The sequence below is a fragment of the Phocoena sinus genome, chromosome 3 (assembly GCF_008692025.1).
Source record: "Phocoena sinus isolate mPhoSin1 chromosome 3, mPhoSin1.pri, whole genome shotgun sequence".
In the NCBI taxonomy this organism is placed as follows: domain Eukaryota; kingdom Metazoa; phylum Chordata; class Mammalia; order Artiodactyla; family Phocoenidae; genus Phocoena; species Phocoena sinus.
This window is the reverse complement of record NC_045765.1, coordinates 114005219-114019240: the sequence shown is the minus strand read 5'-3', so window position 1 is coordinate 114019240 and position 14022 is coordinate 114005219. Positions and strand designations below refer to the sequence as shown.

General features: G+C 38.8%; 1 protein-coding gene across 2 annotated transcripts in view; it reads left to right on the top strand.

The window, feature by feature from the left end:
- The window catches only part of HMGCR (3-hydroxy-3-methylglutaryl-CoA reductase), a 53460-nt gene that overhangs the window by 4277 nt on the left and 35161 nt on the right, over positions 1-14022 (top strand). The window contains exon 1 of one of the 2 annotated variants that reach the window (XM_032626438.1): positions 7401-7460. The exons of the other annotated variant lie outside the window; for it this stretch is intronic. The gene's annotated coding sequence lies outside the window, so the exon portion shown is untranslated. Of the gene's footprint in view, positions 1-7400; positions 7461-14022 lie in introns of those variants that run through there. 2 annotated transcript variants of the gene reach the window in all.

Sequence of the window (14022 nt, the reverse complement as noted above, 5' to 3'; positions counted from 1 at the left end):
CATGAGTAATATATTTCTTTAGAATTGAAAATGCAAAATGACCTAGTTAGGGGGCAACAGTTATAAACTGATCATCTGTCTCAGAAGGAGAAATACATTACAACATTTTATAATTTATGATGACATGAAAAAAGCAACAGTTGTTAAACATGATTATCAGGGTTTTGTAAGGATTCTTAAATTATTTTCCCCCTAAAAACACAGTATAATGTTGGTATAAAAAATTGGCAATCAAAGTGACAGATAAAGTCATGATAGGCTGTCAAAGAATTAGAAACACAAATGCAACAGCCTGGTGAAAATGACACTGATTTTGTCATCTAGTTTTGACAAGTTCAGAAGATTCCAACAGTAATTTTGAAAAGTTAGAGACACCCTAAATGTCCATCAATAGGGGATTATCAGTGGAATACTATGTTGTCATTAAGAAGAATGAAAAGCAGATATATACATAGACATGTATAGCTTCTCATAGTATACTATTTACAGAATAAAGCAAAGAGCTGAACAGTGACAGCTCTGGAATTTCATATAGGAAAGGTGTCAAGGTGATAATCTTTTTGAAGTGAGAGCTATGAAACTTCAACAAAGGTTGTGTTTGAATAGCAAACACAGTTGTCACTTAGCTGCTTACACAGCAAATTCACACCTTTATCTTAGAGTGTATGTTTATTTGGGGTTGTTTAGGGGGATTGAGGAAATAAGAGGTTATCAAGCATACCAAGCCACCCCCTGACTCTGCTACTGAAGAACTGTATAATCTGTTTTTTATTGCTTCTCTTCATTAAGGAATAATTTGCATATAATGACATATATAGACCTTAATGTTTGGTTCAATGTGTGGTGGATTTTTTTTTTTTAAAGTTTCTGTATTTCTTACACCAGCATACACAACCTGCAGGAGGAAAATCAGAGTTGTAAGTGGAAAAACGGTAATCTTAAAAGCTCAAATCTTAAAAGTATAATTTACATAAATGATTAATACATAAAAAATAATAAATTTTAGTTGATTTTTGGACTCATGAAATTGCCAAATTTACATATGGTAATGGGATATTCTTTGTGTGTAACTGAAACAGTCATGTAAACTAGTTTAGACTAATGTATTAGCAGGTCTGCCAAAGTAGAAAGACACAAAAATGCCAGCAATGAAAGGTTAATCAGAATTTTGATGTACTAAAATGATGCAGTTCAATGGTTTTGAATACACACACATGCACACACAGACACACACACACACACACACACACACTCAGGTAACCACTGCTTAAAACAGGATTAAGAATATTTCCATTGCTTCTTCCCTTTCCTCAATACCTACCCCCAAGCAAACACTTTCTGATTTCTATCATGTAGTTTCTCTAGCACCACAGAGTAGCCTTTCATGTAAATGGAATCATATTGTATGTATCTTTTTAAACTGGATTCTTTTAGTAGGTTTAATGTTTTTAAGATTCACTGATGTGCTTTATATCAATGCATTCCTCTTTATTGCTGAGTACTATTACACTGTATGAACATACCAAATTTGTTTAGTCCATTCGCCTATTGACAAACATTTATTTCCACTTTGGAGGCTATTATAGAGAGGCTGCTAGTAATATTCTCACTGAAGTCTTTTTGTGGATGTATGTTTTCAATTCTCTTAGGTAAATACCTAAGAGTACAATTGCTGAGGTATATGGTGGGTATATGTTTAACTTTATAAGAAACTGCCTTTCTATACTCCTACCAGCCATGTATGAAAGCTCCCTTTGCTCCATATCTTCACCAACATTTGATAGTCAATCTCCTATTTATTACCCATTCTGGTGGGTGTGAAACAGTATCTCATTGTGGTTTTAATTTGCATTTCCCTAATTGCTAAGGACACTAAGCACCTTCTATGTGCTTTTTGACTGTTTGTACCTTTTGTAGTTTCTATGCAAATTTTTTGCCCACTTGTCAGTTGGGCTGTTTGTATTTTTATTGTTGGTTTGTAGGAGTCCTTTACACAGTCTGGACATGAGGCCTTTGTCAGATTTATGCATCATGAATACTTTTTACTTGTCTCTGGCTTGCCTATTCAATTTTTTTTCTTTTTATTTTTTTTAATACAGCAGGTTCTGATTAATTATCTATTTTATGCATATTAGTGTATACATGTCAATCCCAATCTCCCAGTTCATCCCACCACCACCACTCCCCGCCCCCCACCCCCCGCTTTCTCCCCTTGGGTCCATACGTTTGTTCTCTATATCTGTGTCTCTATTTCTGCCTTGCAAACTGGTTCGTCTGTACCATTTTTCTAGAATTCCACATATATGAGTTAATATATAATATTTGTTTTTCTCTTTCTGACTTGCTTCACTCTGTATGACAGTCTCTAGGTGATCCACATCTCTACAAATGACCCAATTTCATTCCATTTTATGGATGAGTAATATTCCATTGTATATATGTACCACATCTTCCTTATCATTCATCTGTTGATTGGCATTTAGGTTGCTTCCCAGACCTGGCTATTGTAAATAGTGCTGCAGTGAACATTGGGGTGCATGTGTCTTTTTGAATTATGGTTTTCTCTGGGTATATGCCTAGTAGTGGGATTGCTGGGTCATATAGTAATTCTATTTTTAGTTTTTTAAGGAACCTCCATACTGTTCTCCACAGTGGCTGTATCAACTTACATTCCCACGGATGGTGCAAGAGGGTTCCCTTTTCTCCACACCCTCTCCAGCATTCGTTGCTTGTAGATTTTCTGATGATGCCCATTCTAACTGGTGTGAGGTGTTACCTCATTGTAGTTTTGATTTGCATTTCTCTAATAATTAGTGAGCACGTGAGCAGCTTTTCATGTGCCTCTTGGCCATCTGTATGTTTCTTTGGAGAAATGTCTATTTAGGTCTTCTGCCCAATTTTTGATTGGGTTGTTTGTGTTTTAATATTGAGCTGCATGAGCTGTTTATATATTTTGGAGATTAATCCTTTCTCCGTTGATTTGTTGCCAAATATTTTCTCCCATTCTGAGGGTTGTCTTATCATCTTGTTTATAGTTTCCTTTGCTGTGCGAAAGCTTTTAAGTTTCATTAGGTCCCATTTGTTTATTTTTGTTTTTATTTACATTACTGTAGGAGGTGGGTCAAAAAAGATCTTGCTGGATTTATGTCAAAGAGTGTTCTTCCTATATTTTCCTCTAAGTTTTATAGTGTCTGGTCTTACATTTTGGTCTTTAATCCATTTTGAGTTTATTTTTGTGTATGGTGTTAGGGAGTATTCTAATTTCATTCTTTTACATGTAGCTGTCCAGCTTTCCCAGCATCACTTATTGAAGAGACTGTCTTTTCTCCATTGTATATCCTTGTCTCCTTTGTCATAGATTAGTTGACCATAGGTGCGTGGGTTTATCTCTGGGCTTTCTATCCTGTTCCATTGCTCTACATTTCTGTTTTTGTGCCAGTACCATATTGTCTTGATTACGGTAGCTTTGTAGTATAGTCTGAAGTCAGGGAGTCTGATTCCTCCAGCTCTGTTTTTTTCCCTCAAGATTGCTTTGGCTATTCAGGGTCTTTTGTGTCTCCATACAAATTTAAAAATATTTTATTCTAGCTCTGTAAAAAATGCCATTGGTAATTTGATGGAGATTGCATTGAATCTGTAGATTGGGTAGTATAGTCATTTTCACAATACTGGTTCTTCCAATCCAAGAACATGGTATATCTCTCCATCTGTTTGTGTCATCTTTGATTTCTTTGATCAGTGACTAATAGCTTTCTGAGTACAGGTCTTTTACCTCCTTACGTAGGTTTATTCCTAGGTATTTTATTATTTTTTTGTTGCAATGGTGAATGGGGTTGTTTCTGTAATTTCTCTTTCTGATCTTTTGTTGTTAGTGTATAGGAATGCAAGAGATTTTTGTGCACTAATGTGTCCTGCTACTTTACCAAATTCGTTGATTAGCTCTAGTAGTTTTCTGGTGGCATCTTTAGGATTATCTATGTATAGGTATCATGTCATCTGCAAACAGTGACAGTTTTACTTCTTTTCCAATTTGTATTCCTTATTTTTCTTTTTCTTCTATGATTGCCACGAATAAGACTTCCAAAACTATGTTGAATAACAGTGGCGAGAGTGGACATCCTTGTCTTGATTCTGATCTTAGAGGAAATGCTTTCAATTTTTCACCAGAGTGACGTTTGCTGTGGGTTTGTCGTATATGGCCTTTATTATGATGAGGGAGGTTCCCTCTGTGCCCACTTTCTGGAGAGTTTTTGTTCTAAATGGGTTTTGAATTTTGTCAAAACCTTTTTCTGCATCTACTGAGATGATCATATGGTTTTTATTCTTCAATTTGTTAATATGGTGTATCACACTGATTGATCTGTGTATATTCAAGAATCCTTGCATCCCTGGATAAATCCCACTTGATCATGGTGTATGATCCTTTTAATATGTTGTTGGATTCTGTTTGCTTGTATTTTGTTGAGGAATTTTGCATCTATATTCATCAGTGATATTGCTCTGTAATTTTCTTTTTTTGTAGTATCTTTGTCTGGTTTTGGTATCAGGGTGATGGTGGCCTCGTAGAATGAGTTTGGGAATGCTCCTCCCTCTGCTATATTTTGGAAGAGTGTGAGAAGGATAGGTGTTAGTGCTTCTCTAAATGTTTCATAGAATTCACCTGTGAAGCCGTCTGTTCCTGGACTTTTGTTTGTTGGAAGATCTGTAATCACAGTTTCAACTTCATTACTTGTGATTTGTCTCTTCATATTTTCTATTTCTTCCTGTTTCTGTCTTGGAAGGTTATCCCTTTATAAGAATTTGTCCATTTCTTCCAGGTTTTCCATTTTATTGGCATAGAGTTGCTTGTAGTAGTCTCTTATGATGCTTTGTATTTCTGTGGTGTCTGTTGTAACTTCTCCTTTTTCATTTCTGATTTTATTGATTTGAGTCCTCTCCCTCTTTTTCTTGATGAGTCTGGCTAATGGTTTATCAATTTTGTTTATTTTCTCAAAGGATCAGCTTTTAGTTTTATTGATCTTTGCTATTGTTTTCTTTGATTCTATTTCATTTATTTCTGCTCTGATCTTTATGATTTCTTTCCTTCTACTAACTTTGGGTTTTGTTTGTTCTTCTTTCTCTAAGTTTCCTTTAGGTGTAAGGTTAGATTGTGTATTTGAGATTTTTCTTCTTTCTTGACGTAGGATTGTGTAGCTATAAACTTCCCTCTTAGAACTGCTTTTGCTGCATCCCATAGGTTTTGGATCGTCGTGTTTTCATTGTCATCTGTCTCTAAGTATTTTTTAATTTCCTCTTTGATTTCTTCAGTGATCTCTTGGTTATTTAGTAACGTATTGTTGAGCCTCCATGTGCTTGTGTTTTTAACTTTTTTTTCCCTGTAATTCATTTCTAATCTCATGGTGTTGTGGTCAGAAAAGATACTTGATATGATTTCAAGTTTCTTAAATTTACTGAGGCTTGATTTGTGACCCAAGATGTGACCTTTCCTGAAGAATGTTCCGTGTGCACTTGAGAAGAGAGTGTAATCTGCTGTTTTGGGATGGAATTTCCTGTAAATATCAATTAAATCTATCTAGTCTGTTGTGTCATTTAAAGCTTTTGTTTCCTTATTAATCTTCTGTCTGGATGATCTGTCCATTGGTGTAAGTGAGGTGTTAAAGTCCCCCACTATTATTGTGTTACAGTCGATTTCCTCTTTTATAGCTGTTAGCATTTGCCTTATGTATGAGATGCTCCTATCTTGGGTGCATATATATTTATAATTGTTATGTCTTCTTGGATTGATCCCTTGATCAATGTAGTGTCCTTCCTTGTCTCATGTAACATTCTATATTTTAAAGTCTATTTTATCTGATATGAGAATTGCTACTCCAGCTTTCTTTTGATTTCCATTTGCATGGAATATCTTTTTCCAACCCCTCACTTTCAGTTTGTATGTGTCCCTAGGTCTGAAGTGGGTCTCTTGTAGGCAGCATATATATGGGTCTTGTTTTTGTGTCCATTCAGTGAGCCTGTGTCTTTTAGTTGGAGCATTTAATCCATTGACATTTAAGGTAATTATCAATAAGTATGTTCCTATTACCATTTTCTTAATTGCTTTGGGTTTCTTTTTTGTAAGTCCTTTTCTTCTCTTGTGTTTCCCACTTAGAGAAGTTCCTTTAGCATTTGTTGTAGAGCTGGTTTGGTGGCACTGAATTCTCTTCGCTTTTGCTTGTCTGTAAAGCTTTTGATTTCTCCGTCGAATCTGAATGCGATCCTTGCTGGGTAGAGTAATCTTGGTTGTAAGTTCTTCCCTTTCATCACTTTAAATATATCATGCCACTCCCTCCTGGCTTGTAAAGTTTCTGCTGTTAACCTTATGTGAGTTCCCTTGTATATTATTTGTCATTTTTCCCTTGTTGCTTTTAATAATTTTTCTTTGTCTTTAATTTTTGCCAATTTGATTACTATGTGTCTTGCGTGTTTCTCCTAGGGTTTATTCTGTATGGGACTCTCTGCGCTTCCTGGATTTGGGTACCTGTTTCCCATGTTAGGGAAGTTTTCGACTATAATCACTTCAGGTACTTTCTCTGGTCCTTCTCTTCTTCTTCTGGGACCCCTATAAATGTGAATGTTGGTGCATTTAATGTCATCCCAGAGGTCTCTTAGGCTATCTTCATTTCTTTTCATTCTTTATTCTGTTCTGCAGCAGTGAATTGTACCATTCTGTCTTCCAGGTCACTTATCCATTCTTCTGCCTCAGTTATTCTACTGTTGATTCCTTCTAGTGTATTTTTCATTTCAGTTACTGTATTGTTCATCTCTGTTTGTTTGTCCTTTAATTCTTCTAGGTGTTTGTTCTTTAATTCTTCTAGGTGTTTGTGAAACATTTCTTGCATCTTCTCGATCTTTGCCTCCATTGTTTTTCCGAGGTACTGGATCATCTTCACTATCATTATTCTGAATTCTTTTTCTGGAAGGTTGCCTATCTCTGCTTCATTTAGTTGTTTTTCTGGGGTTTTATCTTGTTCCTTCATCTGGTACATAGCCCTCTGCCTTTTCATCTTGTCTATCTTTCTGTGAATGTAGTTTTCGTTCCACAGGCTGCAGGATTGTAGTTCTTCTTGCTTCTGCTGCCTGCCCTCTGGTGGATGAGGCTATCTAAGAGGCTTGTGCAAGCTTCCTGATGGGAGGGACTGGTGGTGGGTAGAGCTGTGTGTTGCTCTGGTAGGCAGAGCTCAGTAAAACTTTAATCTGCTTGTCTGCTGATGGGTGGGGCTGAGTTCCTTCCCTGTTGGTTGTTTGGCCTGAGGCGACCCAGGACTGGAGCCTACAGGCTCTTTGGTGGGGCTAATGGCAGACTCTGGGAGGGCTCACGCCAAGGAGTACTTCTCAGAACTTCTGCTGCCAGTGTCCTTGTCCCCGTGGTGAGCCACAGCCACCCCCCCCCACCTCTGCAGGAGACCCTCCAACACCAGCAGGTAGGTCTGGTTCAGTCTCCTATTGGGTCACTGCTTCTTCCCCTGGGTCCCGATGCGCACACTACTTTGTGTGTGCCCTCTGAGAGTGGAGTCTCTGTTTCCCCCAGTCCTGTCGAAGTCCTGCAATCAAATCCCGCTAGCCTTCAAAGTCTGATTCTCTGGGAATTCCTCCTCCCTTTGCCAGACCCCCAGGTTGGGAAGCCTGACGTGGGGCTGAGAACCTTCACTCTAGTGGGTGGACTTTTATGCTATAATTGTTCTCCAGTTTGTGAGGCACCCACCCAGCGGTTTTTTTGATTTTATTGTGATTGCGCCCATCCTACCGTCTCATTGCAGCTTCTCCTTTGTCTTTAGATGTGGGGTATCTTTTTTGGTGAGTTCCAGTGTGTTCCTGTCAATGATTGTTTATCAATTAGTTGTGATTCCAGTGCTCTCGCAAGAGGGAGTGAGCGCACGTCCTTCTACTCCGCCATCTTGAACCAACCCTTCATTTTCTTATTAATGCCTTTTCATCAGAAATAGGTTTTGAGTGATGTCCAGTTTATCGATTTCTTCTTGTACAGTAAGTGCTTGCATTAGTTTCCTAGGGCTGCTGTAACAAATTACCACATACTGGATGGCTTAAATAACAGAAATTCATTATCTCACAATCCTGGAGGCCAGGAGTCTAAAATCAAGGTGTTGGCCAGGCCAGGCTCTCTCTAAAGCTTCTAGGTGAGAATCCATTCCATTCTTTCCTCTTAGCTTTGCTGTTGCTGATAGTTCTTGGCATTCCTTGCCTTGAGTCCAATCTCTACCCCCTTCATCAAGTGGTCTTCTCCCTGTACATCTCTTTCTCTGTGTCTCCTCCTCTTCTTGTAAGAACACTAGTCATATTAGAGCAGGGCCTACCCTACTCCACTATGACCTCACCTTAACTTAAATTACAACTATAACAACCCTATTTCCTAATATGGTTGCATTCTGAGGTTCCTAGAAGAACATGAATTTGGGGGAGGGCGGCACTAAACAACCCAATACAGTGCTTTTTGTGTCTTACGCTAAAAACCTTTGCTTAAGCAAAACTTATTCTACACGTTGCTTTTTCTTTTCTGCTTCCCTTCCTCCCCTTAACTAACCTCAAAGGCTGATCTCTCCAGGACTGGACTATGGGGAAGACAGAGAGTTGTGGGAGGGAGGCAGGGAAGTTCTTACTAGAGTGGTGTCAAAGGTGAACTTGATCCAGCTTCTACTAGTTTGTAAGAGCTGATTATTAAATTTTCAGGAATTTGGAAGTCAGTTATTAAACGTAGTCACTATTAAAAATTAAAGTATATAAGCATAATTGAACAAATTATATTAAAAATAAAGGCAGTAAATACCCAAAACTCATCACTTCTCAATTATTTTGTTACATTTTACTATGGGGCCAGATTTTGTGGTTTACTGAGTGGAGGAAGAGGACCAGGAAAGAAGAACTAATAATGTGTAGAGTAAGTTTTGGAGTATTTACACCACAGAAATCTGCAAATTTTACAAGTAACCCCCCCCCGCCGCCTGCCCTGCTCCCACACATCATAGGGCTGGTTGTTATTATGTTTAATAGCTTCCACAGGATGTGTGTATGTGTGTGTATGTGTGTATATTGTGTGTATATATACACACATCGTATATCATATATATACAATATGTTATCATCAAACAAAAAAGTATGTATGTATATATACATATACAACATATATAATTAAGCAAAAAGTATATATATACATATATAATTTATACAATATTTTATAGTTTAGAAAGTATAGGAGAGGGCTTCCCTGGTGGCACAGTGGTTGAGAGTCTGCCTCCCGATGCAGGGGACACGGGTTCGTGCCCGGTCTGGGAAGATCCAACATGCCGCAGAGCGGCTGGGCTGGGCCCGTGAGCCATGGCCGCTGAGTCTGCGCATCTGGAGCCTGTGCTCCACAACGAGAGAGGCCATGACAGTGAGAGGCCCACGTACCGGGGGAAAAAAAAAAAAAAAAAGTATAGGAGAAAAGCTGGAAGGAAAGAAATGTGCTAAAATGCAAAAGACAGTCACCTTGAGTGACTATCCTTGAGTTCTGGGTAATTATTTTCTCCTCTATAATTTCCTATTATTTTCCTAATTGCTTAAATGGCAATGTAATACTTTTAGAATGAGAAAACAGTAATTTTTACAATATTAAATACTTTTTAGGATGTCCAGAATGTTTGTACTGTTTTTGAAACCTGATTTGAAACCTCAGTCAAGTTTCAGATGCCCTAGGAGAGATAATCTTTAAAGATTTAACATTGTATTCAGCTGACAGATGTCAAAATGCTAATGCACAAGTTTCAATTACACCAACATTGTCTTTTAAATATTCAGTCCTTAGTCAGTTTTACTTCCGTCCTATCTTTTGAAGATATGCTTCCTGTTTCTGTGTTTAAGCTTATATCCTTCCTGTTTCTGATGGCTGCAAGTTTCTAGTTCAGTAATTCAGAAGTTTTGGATGAAACTGAAGACTTTTTCCCACAGCCCTGTAGCAACATCTAGTGGGTATTTAAAGACAGGACAAGACAGAGCAGCAGTTTTGATAGCAAATGTGACTTAGCAAAAAAAAACCAAAAAAACCCAAAAAAGCCTTAAATCCTCAAGACAAATAGAATCTCTCCTGTGATTAAATAACTTTACATACATTGGTGTGTATGTAAACACTTAAGATAAAACATAGCTGACATTTCCTCATCTAGCCTGCTGTGAACTTAAACAGCATTTGTTACTACATTATATAATGGGCATTATCATGAAGAACCATATGAGAGGTCCCTAAGCAAGAGTACCAGAGCAGTGTAAAAACCTCCAAAAGCAAAAAGGAAGAACTTGTGTAGAATGGCATCTGAAAGGAACAGAAGTGTCCAGGAGTATAAGCAGAGAGTAAGAGAGAAGAGACAACAGGAGGGAAGGGGTAGAAAGGAAGCCAAGGAAGAAGAGAAAACTAAAGCAAAATCATGGGAAGTGGTAAGTTTACAGAATCCAGATTTATCCTAAGATAACTGCAGTCCAGTCATTGTTCTCTTAACCAAAAGGTAGGTGTTTCTTAACCCCTCAAGGCTGTTCGAGGTACCCAGTCCCCCAAAGATCTTTGCCATGTTTCCCTTTGACTTGATGCATTACCTTTCCCATCTCACTTTCACTAGAAGTTCAGGACCTAAGTAGGTGATGGGTGGTAGCTGATGAGTGAGGAAAAAAAGTTACCGTAGAAACTTTCTCTAATCTCTCTCTGCCTTAACTTCTCTAGTTGAAAATTAGAGAATAATTTGGTCCCTGTAATTTTCATAGACATTTTTCCATAACCATCAATTATTTATGAAAATGCTATTACTTATAGAAAAAATCCATAAAGCTTAGATACTAGTGGTAGCATTCCTATGCACACCTAAGAAACAAATACCTGCTTATGGCTGTCAACATGTGGGGCTGGGCTGAGCTCCACACGAGTTAGGAAACCTCGTTCTGCAATCTGGGACCATTTTTCTAATCTGGCTTGTTGGAGAGGGAAATAAATAGAGACATTATTGAGGAATTATTGAGGCAGTATGATGGGGGAGGCAAAAAATATGAGATTGGGGAAAGGGAAGACTTGTCCTATCAGATATCAAAATGTATTTTAAAACTATGAATTATTATATATACTGGAGCAGATATAGACAAATAGCTCAGTGAAAGAGTATAACTACATAACTAGATCCATGCATGTATGAACTGCTTGGCAATGAAGATCAATAGGGAAAGGGGGACTTTTTTTTTTTTGCCGTACGTGGGCCTCTCACTGTTGTGGCCTCTCCCATTGCGGAGCACAGACTCCGGATGCGCAGGCTCAGCGGCCATGGCTCATGGGCCTAGCCGCTCCACGGCGTGTGGGATCTTCCCGGACTGGGGCACGAACCCGCGTCCCCTGCATCGGCAGGCGGACTCTCAAACACTGCGCCACCAGGGAAGCCCAGGGGGACATATTTAAGAAATGGTATTGGAACAGTTCTTCGTGTACAAAATATTAAATTTGGATCCATACCTCAAACTATACACAAAAATGAATTCCATATGGGTCAATGAAGAAGCCAAATTTTTAAGCATTTAGAAGAAAATATATCTTTATAATCTCAAGGTAAGGAAGGATTTCATAAACAAAACAGAAAAAGCAAAATTCATTTTAAAAAGGTTGATAAAGTATATAGTATAGAAATTAAGAATTATATTCTTGGAAAAGACAAGGAGAGCCCAAAAACAGAAATGCACAAACCAGGAAAAAATTATTTGTAGAACATAACCAGGAAATTATTAACATCCAGAGTATATAAAAAGCTCTTCTAAATCAATAAGAAAAAAAATCAAACAATCCATAGAAAAATGTGCAAAGGTCACAAACAGGCATTTCATATAAGAGGAGACTTGGTTGGTGGGTAAACATGAAAAGATGCTCAACTTCTTTTGTAAGCAGGAAAATGCAAATTGAAATTAAAAGTAATACCATTTCATATCTACCTAGGAACACTTCCTTGGAAGATCTTACACATGTGCATTACAAGTATAGAACTTGCCTGGTGGCGTAGTGGTTATGAATCCACCTGCCAATGCAGGGGACACAGGTTTGAGCCCTGGTCCAGGAAGATCCCACATGCCGCGGAGCAACTAAGCCCGTGCGCCACAACTTCTGAGCCTGCGCTCTAGAGCCCGCGAGCCACAGCTACTGAGCCTGTGTGCCACAACTACTGAAGCCCACGTGCCTAGAGCCCACGCGCCACAACAAGAGAAGCCACTGCAATGAGAAGCCCTCACGCGCACCGCAATGAAGGTATCTCCCGCTCGCTGCAACTAAAGAAAGCCCGCGCAGCAATGAAAACCTAATGCAGCCAAAAAATAAATAAATAAATAAAATTTTAAAAGGCAAGTATAGAATATTCATCAAAGCCTTATTTATGATTATCAAAATCTGAAAAAAAATATTAACAGAATGGATTAATGAATTGTGATATATAGTCATATAATGTAAATACAGCAGCAAAAATGAATGAATACAGTTATAAGTATCAACACAAATGACTCAAAAACATAAAATTTGGCCAAAAAAGGAAGGTATGGCAGAGCATACCAATTTATATAATTTTCAAAGGAAGAGAAAAACTATCCAAAATATACTGCTTAAAGATACACAGATTGTGTAACGTTATAAAGAAAGTCAAGGTGAAAGTGGCAGTGGCAGTAGCACAGGTTTTTAATCTTTTCAAATTCCCACATAAAAACTAAGTGGCAAAACCAAAAACTCGTGGACATTTACAACATGACTATTTGCCAAGGTCTCTCCATGGACCTGAAAATACAGATGGGTGGAGATAAACATCCATGGTCCCAAGAGCTGTGTGTACCTGGGGCTATGCAGGAGGAAGCAGAGAGGAACAGGGGCGTGTCTGACAGACCTGAGAACAGGGAAGCCCCGAAGAGCTGACAGATGGTCCCTGGAAAGCATGGTGTGCCCACTTCAGAACAGCTGTTGAGATTGACAAGGGTGTTGTCCAGTGCAGTAGGGTGAGTACAGGGGTCCTTGTTAAAGTCTGAAAAGGGTTCAAGCAGCCTGGGCTGCGTGAACTTGTAAAGACAACCAGGCAAAGCTGCCTTTCAAGACAACTGCTGAAAATAGGATAGAAGAGAGTAGAGATACAGTGTGCACCTCATAATACAAGAATAGACTTTTTAGAAAGTGTATTTCCATTTTTTACATGCATGTAGTTTGAAAACCATATTGCAATAGCTATCCCAAGTTTTAACTCTAGTCTTTCCTACTCTGCCTTTTGAATTACGTTCCTAAAGCTCTTATGTGGTCTTTTTGCCTATCTACCTATAGACATTTAGGCCCGTATTCCTCTAAGTGAGATGCATCAATCCCGTGCACTAAAATCACCTGGGCTACTTTTTTTAAAACGCAAGTTACCCAGGCCCCTTCCTAGACCTGTGAAATCAACATCCAGAAGTGAGGCTCAGGAATCTGCATATTAAACAACTCTCCCCCACCATATTCTTGGGTGCACTAAAGTTGGAGATGGTCTCAGTCCTGTGAACTTAGGCATGACCCAAATAGGCCTGCATCTCCACCCACCTGAGAAGCAGGCACCATAAGTTGCAGGACAAGTATGTTTCTGTGGGAGGTGACTGGGCAGATAGGAAGAATGGTAAGGGGACTATTTTCTGGCCTCCTAAACCTAATGTGGGGTACGTAGGTTTAAAATGGATCATGGTCATATATGGAATCTAAAAAAACGGTATTGATGAACCTAGTGGCAGGGCAGGAATAAAGACGCAGATGTAGAGAAAGGACTTGAGGTCAGAGCGGGGGAAAGGGGAAACTGGGATGAAGGGAGAGAGTGGCATGGACATATATACACTAAATGTAAAATAGATAGCTAGTGGGAAGCAGCCACATAGCACAGGGAGATCAGCTCGGTGCTTTGTGACCACCTAGAGGGGTGGGATAGAGAGGGTAGGAGGGAGACGCAAGAGGGAGGGGATATGGGGATATATGTA